The 18059-nt window shown below is 42.7% G+C and overlaps 1 protein-coding gene across 4 annotated transcripts in view; it reads right to left on the bottom strand.

Moving 5' to 3' along the window:
• Positions 1 to 18059, bottom strand: part of LOC124795696 (skin secretory protein xP2-like) — a 564174-nt gene that overhangs the window by 385595 nt on the left and 160520 nt on the right. Inside the window, exon 1 of one of the 4 annotated variants that reach the window (XM_047259793.1) lies at positions 9214 to 9335. The exons of the other annotated variants lie outside the window; for them this stretch is intronic. The gene's annotated coding sequence lies outside the window, so the exon portion shown is untranslated. Of the gene's footprint in view, positions 1 to 9213; positions 9336 to 18059 lie in introns of those variants that run through there. 4 annotated transcript variants of the gene reach the window in all.

Here is an 18059-nt window from a genome sequence, read left to right as displayed (position 1 = left end):
TCCGCCAGTGGCCACGCATATATCAGGTAAACAGCTCACAGCTATCAGGTTTCCCGTATGCGGACAGGGCAGGGCAATGCAAACAGCGCACTTCGACGCGTCCAGTGATTGGGACGCAGTGTGATGGTAATGAGCGTGAAACGCACACACATGCACATGCACACGCACACACACACACACACACACACACACACACACACACACACACACACACACACACACACACGTTTCCAATGCCACAGGTCAATAACGTCCACAACAGGGGTAGTTACCTGTTGAGCCTCAGTTAATGGCAATCAGAGAATACAATGGCTGGTGGGACGTGAATTCACATGTTTTAATCCTAGTTCACGTAATATCGTCTTGCGTGATCTGGGGCTTAATTGTTGTTCTGAGTTACTTCCATGCTTCGTTTCTTCTCCGAATCCATTACAGGGCGTTTGCTCGTTTTCATCATTGTTTGCAAGTATATCTTACACGTTAACAAAGTACCGGTTGGCACGAAGAATTTCTTCGCTCGTAGATTTACAGTCAGTTAATAATTTTATATGTTGCCAGAGACATGGGACCATTAGCGAAAATACACTCATTATCAATTTGAGCGGCGTTATCTTTCACATAACTGGAAGAGTACCTCTCGACCACGACAGTCGGGCAGACGTTGGGCTTTTTGTGAACCACCCTGTCAATAGCGTCTACCTCGACTCAGATATCAAGGTCAGCCCGCCAATGCATAACAAGGAGAGACACCAGATGCTACCACGTACTGTAACAACGTACGGACAGACCACTACGCAACAGATCACTTCCTGTTACTTCTAGACAACAGTTACAATAATATCAGCGCTAAACCGTGCAGTAGAAAGCCAATGCGCACAGGAGAGTCTCTGTTAGCAACACGTAATTTCTGAGATTAATATGCGGAAAGGAACAGCACCATTCGAGGCTGGTACTATAAATAAAACATGTTTTTAAAGGAATCTTTATTTTGCACGCGCGGCTCTACAGTGAACATTAATTCTTAACTGTGACCAACAGTTTCTGAGTTTGCACCATTTCCAAACGCTTTGAGGGATCAAACACAAACGAGATTAAATGCCATGTCGTCGTATCTGCCATCTTCTGCAATATGGGATACATAAAATTCAGATACGTTGAATGCGACGTTATTCAACCTTCCGTACAGATGTACCGACACTAACATTTTTAAACTATACAATCATTGTAAAAAGAATGCACTGAAATTGATGAAGGGTAAGTCGCCCGTGCTTGTACACTAATTCTCAGTCAATCCTGTAAAAATATGGATCAGGAACTTCTGGGAAGTCATAGAGATACTAAATTAAACTGAAGGCGACAGACAGAAAGCTGATGTATTAAATTCTGCATTCAAAAATGCAAACACGCGTGAGGATGCTACAACACTTTTTTTTTCTTTTTATCGTCGCACACACTCACAAGTGAGATGTGGAAGAACAGTAAAGACTACTGAAGCTGAACAAGACGCCACTGCCTGACGGAAATACTGTTAGATTTCTCTCGGAATCACACCTTTCCTCCTAGCTCATACCTGTTCAGAACTCTCACGCTGTGAGGTGTTCCGCGTGAAGGAGGGCGGAGGAGTGCGAATCATTCCTGTTAATTCAGAGGATAAAACAACAGATGCACAGAAATAAAGACCACGACTGCTAGCGCCCACTATCGCAGAATTTTGGAGCCTGTTTTAAGCTTTAACATTATGATGATCCGGAAGGAAAATATCTACTGAAGGAACTAGTACGGTTCAGGAGGAAACCATTGTGTTTTGAAACACTTGCCTTGTTCATACATAGGAAATAAAGGTGTAGGGATAGATGCTTTTCTAGATTCCCAGAACACTGTCCCACACTGTCGACGAATAACAGAGATAGGATACTAACTTTACAGGTAAGTGATTGGTTCAGAAAGAACAAAATTTAGTAATGGAATCCAATAAGTCATACAGTACGGCTAACGTTCAACATAAATGAAACTAAACTCAGATGTTTCACAAGAAAGCGTAATAGAATCAAAACTTCTTAGTACGTACAAAAGATGTCAGATTGCACCAGCAGTACATTCAGATGTTTCATTGGTGGTATCGGTGTTCCCTGCAGGAAAGAATACGATTTTAAGGAAACCAAGGAAGACTTGTGCAGCACTTTCAGTTGGTGTACTGAAAGTAATCTCTTCTTAAACGTGATAACTAAAACAAGAACGCTGTAGTGTGTGGTTACAAGATATAAACACTGAGCTGAATACGTTAGTTACATCATTTGAACGATTCTTCTACCTCATTGATGTGGAAGTAGTCAGTTTACAAGATATATACACATCATTAGTGTTAAAATTAATGAACACATTTTTCAGTTCTAATCATGCAACTACACTTACAAACTAGGATATTTTCACAGGCTACCAATTTTTAAACATAAATTCGTCCATGGAATAGAGGAAGTTATTCTGAAGAAATAATTTTAGCTAAGATTTAAAACTTGCTTTGGTACCTGCCAGACATTTTATTTTATTGAGCAAATGATCGAAAATTTTTGTTGCTGTATACTGAACTTCTTTCTGAGTCACTGACATTTTAGTAATGGGCAATAAAGGTAATTTTTTCCTCTAGTGTCGTAGATACGGATATCACTGATTTTCCCAAATTATGATGGATCATTTTTGAAGAGAAGTTTCTGGAATTTCCCGAATCGTTTATATGTCTGGGGTAATGTTAGAAAACGGCACAAAATGAGACGAACACGTGAAGTCAGTAGTAAAGATGGAAAATGGAAGACTAGGATTTCTTGGGAAAGTTCAGTGAAAATGCGATGTACTGTAAAGAAAACCGTTTAGCAGATTCTAGTGCCACCAGTTCTATGGTACAGGTCTAATGTTTACAGACCCTATTACGTAGCACGCAGTACGCATCGAATTCAGAAATGCACTGGTAGAATCGTAAAACATTAGTACACCCTGTAGGAAAAGACAACGGAGACGCTCAGGAATCGTAGCTGGTAGTCAGAATGATGACGCTGTTCTTGTAAAGCGCTGTTGAGTAAACACAGAGAAACGGTGTTTAAAAAGGGCTGTAGAACAGATTTGATGCCACCATTATACAGTATTTAACTAAATTCCGTTTACAGACGTTGAGGACTTAATGAGGACTGGGCAGTTATGACTAGCACAGAGATTAATGTCTGGAAACGTACGGCTTTCCCGCTACATGTAAAATAGCACGACACACGTTCAAACAGCCCGCATTTTCGGCGCCGCTGACTGAGGTATTAAGTAAACATTCACCGATCACCTGATATTCCATGCCCACTACAGGATTATTTACGTGCGATTCAGTTGAGTTTGTCATTTACACAAAGAGGATTTTACCGACTATACTGCTTGGAGGTCTTTGTTCATACTGTACTACAGTGCAGTAGTAATCATTCACTACAATGCAGAATGCAAGCTATACGTACATTTCCGTTTTAGTATGCTGCTGTTGATCATGGTGAACTACACGTTTGCGGGATACGCCGACATGATATTACTGAACGGCGAAGCTCGGTGTAGTGGGAGGGCTGCTCTTGACTGGTATGCGAGCGTTTTCCACACCGCCAGACACCTTGGCGCTCCCTCTTCGCTACGGTGCACCACCGGACCTCTGAGACGGGCACATTCGCCACCGGCAGGGCCGACTGTGGTGGTCCATAACGGCGCCGCACACCCGCTTTTGAAGAGGCTGTACTCCATGCCACGGAAGAGGATGCGACGAAGAGTATCAGAAACATAGCAGGTACACTGAATGTGGACCACCGAAATGTCCGGCGTGATCTGCTTGAGCAGCTGTTACAGAAAGTAAAAGCAATGCAGCCACAGAACTTTGCGAAGCGAGCCCCAATTCAGCACGTGGTTCTTACAACGTTGCGTTGACGAGCCCTGCTTCGGCGAAGACTTTTCACGGACGAAGACAAGTACAGCACAGAAGACGTTCCCAATTCCCACAACAGTGATTTGTGGGCTGAAGAAAACCTGCAAACTACGCACCCCCATGGGTTTCGGGAACGATAAGGTCTGAACATTTGGAAAGGGTCCCTAGACGGACGTGTGTGGGCCGTATCTTGTTCGGCGTACTTACGATTCCTTGACGGCGTATTGCATGGGCTCGTGGAAGACGTGCGACTGCATGAGAGTCTAAACATGTGGTTCGAGCATGATGGCGCAAAACCTCAATTCTCACGTGCGGCCTGGTATCAGCTGGACTAATGGTTTGGGCAGAATAGGTCATGATGGCCCAACTGCCTGACTTGCGTGTTCTCCCGACTTGAACCCGCTATACTACTACCTGTGGGGTCACACGAAACCCTTGATTTACAAGACCCCTGTAGCATCCGATGAAGACCTACTGGCGCGGGTTATGGCTGCGGCGGATGTTAGAGCATAAGGGATTGGTGTACCGGAATATGGCACAGAGGTACCGTATATCTGTTGACGTCTGTGATCATCACATCGAGCGCTACTTGTAAGTGGACCCAGACGACATGCAGCACGTATTAGAGAGCAGCAAGTGATGTATTTTGCGCGTATCGGTAAAACGGTACGTTACTGGACAAGAATTCCTATGTTAAACTTAACCGTATTGATCTCCTCTACAAGTCCTCAAAGTCCTTCAACAGAACTTACACCAAGTTGTAAAAAGATTCATCCAGTTTTAGAAGACTACATTTTCTAGATGAATGAAGGCGAATTTTAACTTACGGAAAGAACTACAAAATTTTTATTTTCAAAAGAACCAACAGAATATGTTATGCATGTACGCAGAACCTTGGGGTGCCTTTCTCAGTTGCATTTAGGATCAAAATTTTCATTCACTTTTGGCCAAAGTCTTCAATTTTCTCTCCATCTGACGCTCGACAATATCTAGACGATAGTCAAACTGGTTCAGTCTTCCGCGCTCATGTCTGAAGTTCCTGCGTCTACTGCGTTGCCTTTCGGCGTTACGGCTAACGTGGAGTTGTGGAAGCGCATATATGGAGTTTTTCACAAACACCCACCGAAAAGCACACATTGAGAGATGAGGTGACCTTGGAGGTCCATGCTGCAGTGCGAGATGTGTACTCTCCTTACGGCTGATCTACCGTTTAACCAGAGCAGGGCGTCCTGTGCTGCACTGCACTCGCGATAAAAACCAAGCCACACAATTCTAGCTGTAGATCGAAGTGAATCATACCTGTTGAAATGGAGGTCGCAAAACGCCTTTCATTGCTATGTTATCGCACTGCCGACTCGACACACAGTCGGTAATGAATAGGGCTGGACAAACGGTAATCGCGTCCGACCGCGCACGATACAGTAACGAGCGCTGTCCCGGCAATCAGGTGGCGTTTGACTCACGCGTCGCGAGAGAAAGCGGTCCCAGAATTTACGAACTAGTCACAAAAATAAGGTTTGCTTGAAATCTGCCAGTTTCGTGTAAGACAGGGAGAAGCAGCAATAAATCCTAGCTCCATACAAACACTGATTGTATTTGAACAAATTTGCACTAATAGTTGTCATACGGTATTTATGGCTATATAAAAGTTCACGGTGATTTCAAGAAAATTCTAAGAGTCATATTCAAAAATATTAACCTGTCTCTGAACCCAATAAACCATTTTATTTGCTTAATAGGCGACAACGATTTAGCAAGTGAGTGGGAGAAGAGCATGTCGATTGCAGTTCACACATACGAATAACGTGTAAAAAAGGTACCATCTTTGAATGAAGATGTTAAAAACCGTAGAAAAATGTGAACTGAATGCCAAATACACGAAGTAAATTGTATAAAACTGAGTGTACTTCCGATCGTGAGAATAAATGACAGCGGCAGCCAGAAGGGCTCGTCGTGGAGATAGTGCCGACATACGCCACTAGATCGAGGATTAGACTAAATTGCAATTTGGGAAATTTTTTTTTATTTACTATTAGCAGAAATGAGTTACATTCTGTAAGAGAGTGCATCCGAGTTACAAGGTTATTTCTATTATTAAAATGCAGGATCATGATGAAGAAATCGTTTCAAGTGCGTGCTAAATATTTATTTATGAGCCAGCTAGTTTGATGGCGTTAGTCACATTTTCAGGACACTTACATTTCACTTCATAACTTAGTTGAAGTGACAATCAGCAGACGAACCAGCATTCTTTGTCCAATTGCAATAAAAATGCTGAAGTGCCAAGAGGTCGGTATTACAACTGGGCAGAAAATGTTGGGTAGTCTACTGGATATAGCTTGAAAATAGGTGCGTATCCCTGAAGATGTGGCCCTAACGCCATAAATAAATATTTGTCATAGATCTGAAGTGGCGTCTTTCATCATGACACAATTTCACAGCTGTGGATGCCCAAATACAAAATTGTCTGCAAAATCCATAATGAATCAATACTGCTAAGAGACCGTACGGCGATCGAAAGGTCGGGCTAAGCACGAAATTTCTCGAACTGTGACGTCAACTGCTCGAGCCATTCGAGCCGTGCACAAGCATAGCACTACAGTCCGATTCGCGAACGATGGTGGTTAGCACAGGTTTAGGCACGGACGAGGGTTGCATGTTGCCGGTTCCAAGTGACAGTTCCGGTACACGCATACATGTGCTCTGTGCCTGAAGAAAGCGCGTGTCCTGCAAATTGTGTGTCTCGCTTGCTCATGTAGAATTTGTCGCTTATTACCACTTGGAGCGAAAACAACTCGCAAGAAATGGAATAAGGATTCACTAAATAACTCGCACCGATCACGGTTAATGTTCGCATTGGCTTCAACAATCACAGCAGGGCGCTCAGAACACTGCTGACCCCATATTTGTAAAAATGAAGTGCTAACAAAATGTCAGTTTGGTTTTCAGAAAGGCTTTTCAACAGAAAATGCAGAAAATGCTTTCACTGATCAAATATTAAATGCAATGAATAACCAAACATCACCCATTGGGATATTTTGTGATCTCTCCAAGGCTTTTGATTGTGTGAATCATGAAATTCTTCTAGATAAGCTTAAGTATTGTGGTATGAGTGGGACAGTGCACAAATGGTTTAATTCATACTTAAGTGGAAGAATGCAGAAGGTTGAAATTAACACTGAAATTAACAGTACAGATAGTCTACAAAAACCAGCAGAGTCCTCTAACTGGGAAGGTATCAAGAATGGTGTCCCACAGGGTTTAGTCTTGGGCCCCTTATTGTTAATATATATTAATGACTTGCCACTCTATATTCATGAAGATGCAAAGTTAGTTCTTTTTGATGATGATACAAGTGTAGTAATTACACCCAAGAAGCAAGAATCAGCTGAGGAAATTGCAAATAATGTCTTTCATAAAATTATTGAGTGGTTCTCTGCAAATGGACTCTCACTAAATTTTGAGAAAACACAGTTTATACAATTGTGTACAGTAAATGGCGTAACACCATTGATAAATATAGACTATGAACGGAAGTCTGTTGCTAAGCTAGAGCACTCAAAATTTCTGGGTGTGTGCACTGATGAGAAAATTGAATTGGAAGAAACACATCGATGATCTGCTGAAACGGTTAGGTTCAGCTACTTATGCTATTAGGGTTATTGCAAATTTTGGTGATAAACATATCAGTAAATTAGCCTACTATGCCTATTTTCATGCCATGGAGAAGAAATAAAAACTTTGAGGTTCGCCGATGACATTGTAATTCTGGCAGAGGCAGCAAAGAACTTGGAAGAGTAGTTGAACGGAATGGATGGTGTCTTGAAGGGAGGATATAAGATGAACATCAACAAAAGCAAAACGAGGATAATGGAATGTAGTCGAGTTAAGTCGGGTGATGCTGAGGGTATTAGATTAGGAAATGAGACACTTAAAGTAGTAAAGGAGTTTTGCTATTTGGGGAGCAAAATAACTGATGATGGACGAAGTAGAGAGGATATAAAATGTAGACTGGCAATGGCAAGGAAAGCGTTTCTGAAGAAGAGAAATTTGTTAACATCGAGTATAGATTTAAGTGTGAGGAAGTCATTTCTGAAAGTATTTGTATGGAGTGTAGCCATGTATGGAAGTGAAACATGGACGGTAAATAGCACAACTTAACTAGAAGAAGGGATCGGTTGGTAGGACATGTTCTGAGGCATCAAGGGATCACCAATTTAGTATTGGAGGGCAGCGTGGAGGGTAAAAATCGTAGGGGGAGACCAAGAGATGAATACACTAAGCAGATTCAGAAGGATGTAGGTTGCAGTAGGTACTGGGAGATGAAGAAGCTTGCACAGGATAGAGTAGCATGGAGAGCTGCATCAAACCAGTCTCAGGACTGAAGACCACAACAACACATGCCTATTTTCATTCACTGCTTTCATATGGCATCATATTTTGGGGCAATTCGTCATTAAGAGAGAAAGTAATCATTGCACAAAAGCGTGTAATCAGGGTAATAGCCGGAGCCCACTCAAGATCACCTTGCAGACATTTATTTAAGGAACTCGGGATATTCACAGTACCTTCGCAATACGTATATTCACTTATGAAATTTGTCATTAATAACCCATCCCAAATGAAAAAGAACAGCGAAGTGTACAGCTACAACACTTGAAGAAATGACGATATTCACTACTCAGTATTAAATCTCACTTTGGCACATAAAGGAGTGAATTATGCTGCCACAAAAATCTTTGGTCATTTGCCAAATAGTATTAAAAGTCTGAAAGATAGTCAACCAACATTTGAAAGCAAATTAAAAGAATTTCTGGATGACAACTCCTCCTACTCAATAGATGAATTCTCAGATATGAAGTAGTAACCTTAAAAAAATTAATTAATTAATAATTTTGTGTAAATAAAACTTACGTTAAAGTGACACGTTCCACATCATTACGACATGTCGTATTCATGATCTATGGAACAAGGGTTAATGCATGTATGTATGCACTGGCTGGCGGAGTACAAGCTTAAACTCGATTCCAGTTACAGTAAAGAAAAAACGAGAGAGGGAGGAATGGAAGGAGCTAGTTGCACCAGGGAGATGTGTAGCTGCAACCACTTGATCCGGGAACTTATAGCTGGAGCAAACAAACTTTCAGTTTCTATGCGACAGTTACAATTTATCCCAGGTTTATACTTTCATTCAGGTCGGGCGACTCTTTTTGAAACACCCTGTGTTACTGCAAGCACAAATCCAGCGCAGGTGAGACGGTAACGACACGTACCTGTGGCGACGCAGGAGCACTCATCCGCACTCGCAGTCAGCTGGGCCCAGTTCGAGGCGACTGTTTACGCGGCCGCAGGCAGCGCAGGTGGCCGCCCCCGCAATGCTATCAGGCGCGGCCCGCTTCCCAGCCACTGAGCTAACGCCTCACCTCAGTTCAGCTCACCTCCCACCGCTGTTACAACACGCGGGGCGCCCGACCCCCACTAGCCTTGACGCAGTTCGCATTCACACGGCTCACGTGCGACGCACGCTGCGAGCGAGAGTCGCAGCCAGCCGAGCATCCTTTTGTTCTCGTCTTACTGCTGCACGCGGCTGCGGGCTTCTTAAGAAGCCACGATATCCAGGGACGCATTCCGAAGGCAACACTCGTGCTGAAACCACAGCACTCCCTCTTCATAACGGAGCCTAGTACTCCCCATTACATTATTATAATCCATCTACATGTACCTGTACATACAAAGCGCGAATTATAAAATTTTCTCAGCGAACTGAGTAGACTGTTCAGATTGATGGAGCTTCTTCACCGCCTCAGCTCCATTCCTAATATTCGGTTCTCGTTGGATATGGAAAAATATTGTTGTCTGCCTTTCTTGGCTATCTTGGTTAGACGAAAGAATGATGGCTCTCTGGGGCATTCAGTTTATCGCAAGCCTAGTCATATTGATTTGAATTTGCAAGCGTCAAGCTGACATGACCCATCCCAAACTATGAGTGTCCTTACAACAATCGTACACACAGATGACACTGTCTCGGATCTAGGTAGTTTCTCCTAAAGAGCTCGTCCACCTCAACACAGTGTTCAGAAAAAAATGAATTTTCCACACAGCTGATAAATAGAGCACTGTCCGTAACAACAAGAATCAAGAAGTGGATAAAGAGGAGAAAAAAAATGTTCAACTGTGTGTGAAATCTTATGAGACTTAACTGCTAAGGTCACCAGTCCCTAAGCTTACACACTACTTAACCTAAATTATCCTAAGGACAAACACACACACCCATGCCCGAGGGTGGACTCGAACGTCCGCCGGGACCAGCCGCACAATCCATGACTGCAGTGCGTAAGACCGCTCGGCTAATCCCGCGCGGCAAAGAGGAGAACAGGCCGGAAAAATCTTTAGCGGTTCGTCCTTTTGTGGGGAACATTGTATTTAAAACAGGAAGAATCCTCCCTAAATTTCAGTGACTGTCATTTTCCGTCCGTCTAAGATTACAGACCTTTTGGGATCAGTGAGGGACGACTTTTTATTGTGGAAGGCCTGTATATACAAAATACCTTGTCAATTTAATTGTTGTGGTCTTGTGTCCGAAGACTGGTTTGGTGCAGCTCTCCATGCTACTCCATCCTTTGCGAGCTTGTTCCTTTCCGAATAACTACTGCAATCTACGTCCTTCTCAATCTGCTTACTGTTTTCCATTGTACATCCAATGCAGTATGAGAGAACTATGATTTTTTTGGGGGGAGGGGGGGGGGGGGCGTGGGGACTCCATTGTTAAAGAGTTGGATTGTTTGGGGGAGGAGATCAGACAGCGAGGTCATCGGTCTCATTGGATTAAGGAAGGACGCGAAAGGGCCGTGCCCTTTCAAAGGAACCATCTCGGCATTTGCCTGGAGCGATTTAGGGAAATCGCGGAAAACCTAAATCAGGATGGTCGGACGCGGGATTGAACCGTCGTCCTCCCGAATCCGTGGAATTACGCCTGGTGGAAAATCTGACGAACCGCGACAGCGGCTACCAGTTGGACAGTCCATGGAACTCCATCTCCTCGATTTGTTCTCATCAGAGACGAAAGAGTGCGCTAACGGCCACGGCGAACAGCAACACAGAGGAGAACAGCTGAGTTCCGCGGTTCCATCAGGGATTTCGCTGTCTTCGCGAAGTGTGGGCCGTCTGTCAACCTGATTTTGAAAACTGCGTGTTATACTTGCAGCGCGCTGTATACTGCTGAATTGAGCTCGTCTTCATCAGTCTACGATGGCTCACCAGAAAATGACTGCAGCTGCCTAGCTGAAATATCGTGTGATGTACTCGCATTAAACGACTTGCTGCAAGCCCTCACTTTCTTTGAATATATACACATACGGGGTATTCCAAAAAGAAGGCCCGGACTTTGAACAAGCGCTAACAGAAAATCTGTTCGATATAATGAAACGATTTAAATGCCAAGTTCTTCCATTTGTACCTTAATAAGTTTCGATGTTGGCTCCATCTGTTGTTCTGCAGCCATCAAAATGATATTCTGTTTCATGCCATGTGTTTTGCAGCATCTCTGGTGTAACAGTCGCGACGGCTGTCGAAATTCTCTCCTGCAGATGCCTCAAATTTCAAAGTTTCTTCTGCCTAGAAAATGTTCTTTACTTATCCCCACAAAACGACGTCTAAAGAGGTAAGATCAGGACTTCTGGCTGCCTAGGGATAAGGCGCATCGCTGCCTATCCAACCATTTGGGAATTTGTTGTTTAGTATGTTACGCACTTCGACATGGTGATGAGGCGGGGCGCTATCTTCTATGAAAATGATACACTGTTTGTTCTTGAATTTCTGCCATTTGGGGAAAAATAAACAGTTAAAGCATACACACCCAACTCGTCAGTATATCTGGGGCATTTTTGGTATGCGTAGAGCTTATGTGTAAGATAGACGGTACACTGAATTAAAATATGTTTTCCAGTATTACATAGGAAACACTTCCTAACGTCAATTATTTAGTCAAGAACCAGCTTTCGGCCTCTTACGCGGTCTTCAGGTGACAGCCAGATATCAGCAACACACATAAAACGATGTAAGAATTAAGCAGATTTTATTTGCACAAAGATAACAAAAATGACGTAGTGTGTTTACATATATAAACATTACTTTTTGTCACATACAAATAATTATATTAACTACAAAAGGAAGATATGGGTGAGCTACAATTACATTGGAAGGCCTAAGAAACAAAACTGACAAAAATCAGGAAACCCACAGACAAACAAACCAGACTGCAAACGAGAATCAAGAGACAGACAATAGGAAGGGTGATTTCCGATGAAGAAAGAAGGATGAGATCCGAGAGAATGAGGAAGTACTGGGCTGAGAAGAAACTGAAAAATTCTTTGCATAAAGTTTGCTAGAGTGGTCGAATGCAGGCCATAAGAAGTAAATAATAATAAAGGGGACAACAAAGTACTTTTATGTAGAGACACACAGAACAAATGTAGTAGTAGTAGTAGTAGTAGTAGTAGTAGTAGTAGTAGCAGCAGCAGCAGCTGACGAGGAAGAAGGGAACTGAGAGATTATTCAGTACTAAGGTGGCATTCTGTGTCATATGTTTGTTGATTTCCAGTAGTGTTCTCTTTCTGCTTTTCTCAATAGAATGCAAAAGTTCAGAGTCTGCATCATACGAATGGTTTTCTGTTAGAAGATCATCGGCAAACGTATCTTTTTTCGTTAATCTCCAGCCCTTCTTATGTTCAGTGTTCAGGCAACTTTAGTGCCATAGTTATGTCTGTCTGACCGATACATAATTTTCCACGCTCTGTAAACGACAGGAATTACATTTGCTACTACCTTAGAAGCTCGAAGCGAACAAAAGACTTTTACGGCTGAGAGTGAGGGAGGGAGGGGAAAGAGAGAGAGATAAGCTGTTTGTTGATGTGCTTGCAGACTTTGCCAACATGACCACTAATAAATATGTTTAGTAAATTTCTTATACCCGATACAGTAAACAAGTGACTGGTACGACCTTCAGTTTCACGTGCCCTGCACAGTAACCTTGTACATAAACAAAGACGTTTCACATTACCGAAGAGGAGCGCGTCCTGCATCTCGTCTTAATTAAAATGAGTATCCTGCATCCGCCGTGCAGCCTTGCAATTACGAGCGAAACACGCTGATGAGCAGTGTGCGTCCTTCTCTCGGCTCACGTGCCGTCTAGGAACGGTCTTCAACAGAGGCGCAGGTAGCTCGAGAAGAAAGTGCTTGGTCGGATCTGAACCAGGCGCTTCAAAACGATTGACGGGAATCTTCCCACGGTATTGCGCAAGGACGTACAATGAATTCCTTCAATTATAAAAGAGTTTCCATTCATTGCCAAACATTCCATATGTCACCCACATAACTTTTTATGATCTGTTTCAAGCATGGATAAAATATCTTTGTTTCTTATTGTAATGCAAGGAACAACAAACACATGGCACGTTTTCTGCACATTAGTACACAAGATGTACGTTATATTCTATCATGACTGTATGTCCTAATAATACACATATGTATTGGCTTCATTTCTCAGAGGATTAACAAGAAGTTTCTGAAGTCTGTAGTTGATTCAAATGACTCTAAGCACTATGGGACTTAACATCTGAGGTCATCAGTCCCCTAGAATTTAGAACTACTTAAACTTAACTAACCCAAAACATCACACAAATCCATGCCCGAGGCAGGATTCGAACCTGCGACCGTAGCAGCCGTGCGGTTCTGTATTTGACAGCATGTTTTGTCGAACTGTTGCTTGACTGACGGCAGTGTTTCACAAGACAGCGAAATTTGTGAACAACTACTTGGTAGCAAATAGAAATAATTACTTCATATTTTTCAGCCACCAAACACAGGCTTATGTCACATATAATTCGTCAGATATCCTTCCACATACAATGGCAACCAAAACAATTAAGCCATTATTAACAGTACAAAGAAGATCATTTTTATATGTTTTATGTTATTGTGTGTCGTATAGCGATTAGACATCAGACTGGCGTACAGACGATTTCAGTTTGCTTCCCCAGGAAGGCAAGATTTCTGAGACTAAACACTCTCCATGCATCCCCTTCTTACTGGGATAGCTTGATTTCATCACACAGTCAATCGGCACCTTGATTGCACTTTATTACAGCTTATAAGTAACGCCTGGTGTTTACTGATATGTAATCTATCTTTCCTTATGAGCTACGCACTATTCACAAGTACTTGCAACCGCCCTATCTTTACACTACCTTTTTCCCGAATATAGAACAGGCCCAACGCTTATTTTGGTATATCTAGTTTCGTTGCTGTAACAAAATACGAATGCTATTCGGAAAATGAGGTCCGATCCGCCGCGAAATGGAAACCACAGTGGAAATAAAAAAGGTTTTATTTCCAACACTTTGATACACTTCCAGCTATTTCTCCACATAGTCGGCGCTCCGACTTAAGACATCTGTTGTGTTGTACTAACTTTCCAACACCCTCGTCATAGAAGGCAGCAGCCTGTGCTTTCCACCGTTTCTCTACGCTGGTCTGCAGTTCTTTTTCTGAGACAAAATGTTGTCTTCATAGCCAACGGTTCATTTGAGCAGAGGGAACAAGTTCGGCCTGTATAGTGGGTAATCAAACACCTCCCATCGAAAACAATGCCACTGCAGTGTGCGGCTGAGAATAGTCGTGAAGAAGAAAATGCATGATAGATAAGTTATGTGGGGTTGCATGAAATCAGGCAAAATCTTGCAGCGGGCACCCACACTTGGTGGGAGACACTACTGTTCCAGGCATCTTTACGTGATCGCTGTGTGCTCAGAACTGAAAACAGCGGCGTGACGGGATCGACAGGCATAGTAGAGACACTACCCAACGCAACAGTGCAACTATCGTTTCCATTTCTCGACCTATCGGACGTTAATTTCCATATAGCCCTCGCACATAAAGACCTGTCCCTGTAATGAATTATATAATGGCCTAATATTCTTCATCTCTTATTTTTATACTAACAGCTCCGTCATTGTCTGCTATAATTCGGTCTATGGTCGACAATCTACATTCGGCATTTTCTCAGTGCTTTCCGCAATGAATAATGAAATAAACTTTCTTGTTTTCTTGTCGGTAATTATCTATTCGATGTAGAGTGTCTCTCCTAGAGAATTATTTGCTCTCAGTCTATTTTAGAACATGGTCGCCTTTCTGTAAATAAGTCGATTTGAAATAATTTATTTCGAAAGGAAATTTTAAGGAGTTATCTGTCATTAATTTTGAGGTAATGACACACACAAGAACTATTTTAATCCATCTTTGCTCAATCACAACAACTAACTAGGTAACTACGGAAATACTTTACAATGTGCCTAGACCGTGACCTAGCTCTAATGTAGGTGGTCTGAATCCAAAAACCCCACACACTCTAAATTGGCCATCACGTAACACTTTACGTCCTACGTGCTTTTTAGTCTTCATCTACAAATTCCAAATTAGGGACAGTGCAGTTTAAGCACATCCAGCACACGTAAGATTGTACTTATCATTAAATGTTCCACCTATATTCCAGCAGAAGCGGTAAATCCGGGTTCGAGTTCCAGTCCAGCACAAAAATTTTTGCCATTGCATTTCCACAGTGCCCTGTACGACTCGAAGTCGCTAGTTTCCTACTCGCGCTTTCCTTCCCATTACTCTAGTTCGTATACAAAGTTATTTAGTTAAGTTATGCCTCAAAATTCTTTCCAGTACCACATAATTAGTTACGCGATTTACTCATCTAATTTTCAGCATTCTTCTATAGCACATTAGAAAAGCTTCTATTCTCTCTTGGCAGAACTGTTTATCGTCCACGTTTCGCTTCCGTTCAAGGCTGCAGCTAATACCTTTAGAAAAGACTTCGTAATACTTCAACTTACACCCGACGTTAGCAAATTTGCCGGCTTGCTTCCTTTGAAATCCATTGTAAGGTAAGTCGCTGGGTCAGTGTTACACCTCGCGTTCCGCTATATTTCACCGGAACCCAAACAGATCATCCCCTAAGCCGTTTTTTTTTTCCTTCGAGCTTCTGCAAATAATTCTTGCCAGTATTTAGGAAGCACGACTTACTGAACTAAAGGTTCGGCAATATTCACACCTGTCAGCGACTGCCTTCTTCTAAACAGATATTATTACATTTTTCCTGAATTCTGAGTACATTTCACCTGTCCGTATGTCTCGGACCTGTTCCTCCATTACCCTTATTTGATTTTTTTAAACCTATATTCGCCCGACCAGAAGTCGTGTGTTTTCTACTACCGTACTCCACTGACTCCTTCGGTATCTAACTTCAGCCTGTCCAGTTACCTTTTTAAAGTATCTTACCTTCCTGCTCGACTAAGGAGATTAATATAGTCAATAATTACGCGCCAAGTTATTCTGTCTTGAATGATTTTATTAGCTGATAATGGTTGACGAGATGAGATTAAGTATTGCATAAAATCAATTTGCTGATTTACATACAATTTACATTTGAAAAAAAATATTTGATGGGGAATTTTCTAGGTTTTTACGGGATAAGGTTACATATATTTGAAAATTACACAATTTGTTTCAAAATTAACGTTATTTTGATGGAGGAAAGTCGCTTTGTTAGTTTTCGGATGATTTAGACGGGATGGAATGTGGTCCTCCCCCAGCCATGCGCCGCCTGCCCTTCCCTCCGCCGACAACTGCAGTGACTCACGGGACGGCCCGCCGCGACACGCCGAGGAGAAAGCGAGAGCGCGGAAAACAAAGGAGCGGCCGTCCGATCTTGACCTCAGGCAGACACCGCCGCTGCAACAACACGGCCGGCCCTCGGCTCTCGGCCCTCCCACACCCACGTCGCCTGCCCGTGATGAAGCTGTGGAGGCGCTCCGTGCCGGAAAACGGGCGCCGCGACCCACGCACGCACTCCCTCCACTCCTAATCATCGCGGCCAAACCGGTTCCCTCGCCGAGCCAAACCAAACCGACAGCACTCCGTCTCCCGCACGTCGCCCGTACTGTACCTGCCAAGTAACAGCGCCTTTCTGTTCTGCCGGCTACGTCTACCGACACAGCTTCATTAATGCACTGCGTATGTGGGTACCGCCTGGTAGAATTTTGCACAGAGCACAGCTTAATCATAGCTAACACTTGGTTCAAGAATCATGAAAGTTGGTTGTATACATGGAAGAATTCTGGAGACACTAGAAGGTATCAGATAGATTATATAATGGTAAGACAGAGATTTAGGAACTAGGTTTTAAATTGTAAGACATTTCCAGAGGCAGATGTGGACTGACCACAATCTATTGGTTATGACCTGTAGATTAAAACTGAAGAAACTGCAAAAAGGTGGGAATTTAAGGAGATGGGACCTGGATAAACTGAAAGAACCAGAGGTTGTACAGAGTTTCAGGGAGAGCATAAGGGAACAATTGTCAGGAATGGGGGAAAGAAATACAGTAGAAGAAGAATGGGCAGCTTTGAGGGATGAAGTAGTGAAGGCAGCAGACGATCAAGTAGGTAAAAAGACGAGGGCTAGTAGAAATCCTTGGGTAACAGAAGAAATATTGAATTTAATTGATGAAAGGAGAAAATATAAAAATGCAATAAATGAAGCAGGCAAAAAGGAATACAAACGTCTCAAAAATGAGATCGACAGGAAGTGCAAAATGGCTAAGCAGGGATGGCTAGAGGACAAATGTAAGGATGTAGAGGCGCGTATCACTAGGGGTAAGATAGATACTGCCAACAGGAAAATTAAAGAGACCTTTGGAGATAAGAGAACCACTTGTATGAACATCAAGAGCTCAGATGGAAACCTAGTTCTAAGCAAAGAAGGGAAAGCAGAAAGGTGGAAGGAGTATATAGAGGGTCTATACAAGGGCGATGTACTTGAGGACAATATTATGGAAATTGAAGAAGATGTAGATGAAGATGAAATGGGAGATACGATACTGCGTGAAGAGTTTGACAGAGCACTGAAAGACCTGAGTCGAAACAAGGCCCCCGGAGTAGACAACATTCCATTGGAACTACTGACTGCCTTGGAAGAGCCAGTCCTGACAAAACTACCATATGGTGAGCAAGATGTATGAGACAGGCGAAATACCCTCAGATTTCAAGAAGAATATAAT

This window comes from Schistocerca piceifrons, chromosome 1 (assembly GCF_021461385.2).
Source record: "Schistocerca piceifrons isolate TAMUIC-IGC-003096 chromosome 1, iqSchPice1.1, whole genome shotgun sequence".
Lineage (NCBI taxonomy): Eukaryota > Metazoa > Arthropoda > Insecta > Orthoptera > Acrididae > Schistocerca > Schistocerca piceifrons.
The sequence above is the reverse complement of the archived record's forward strand: the minus strand, read 5'-3'. Positions and strand labels throughout refer to the sequence as shown.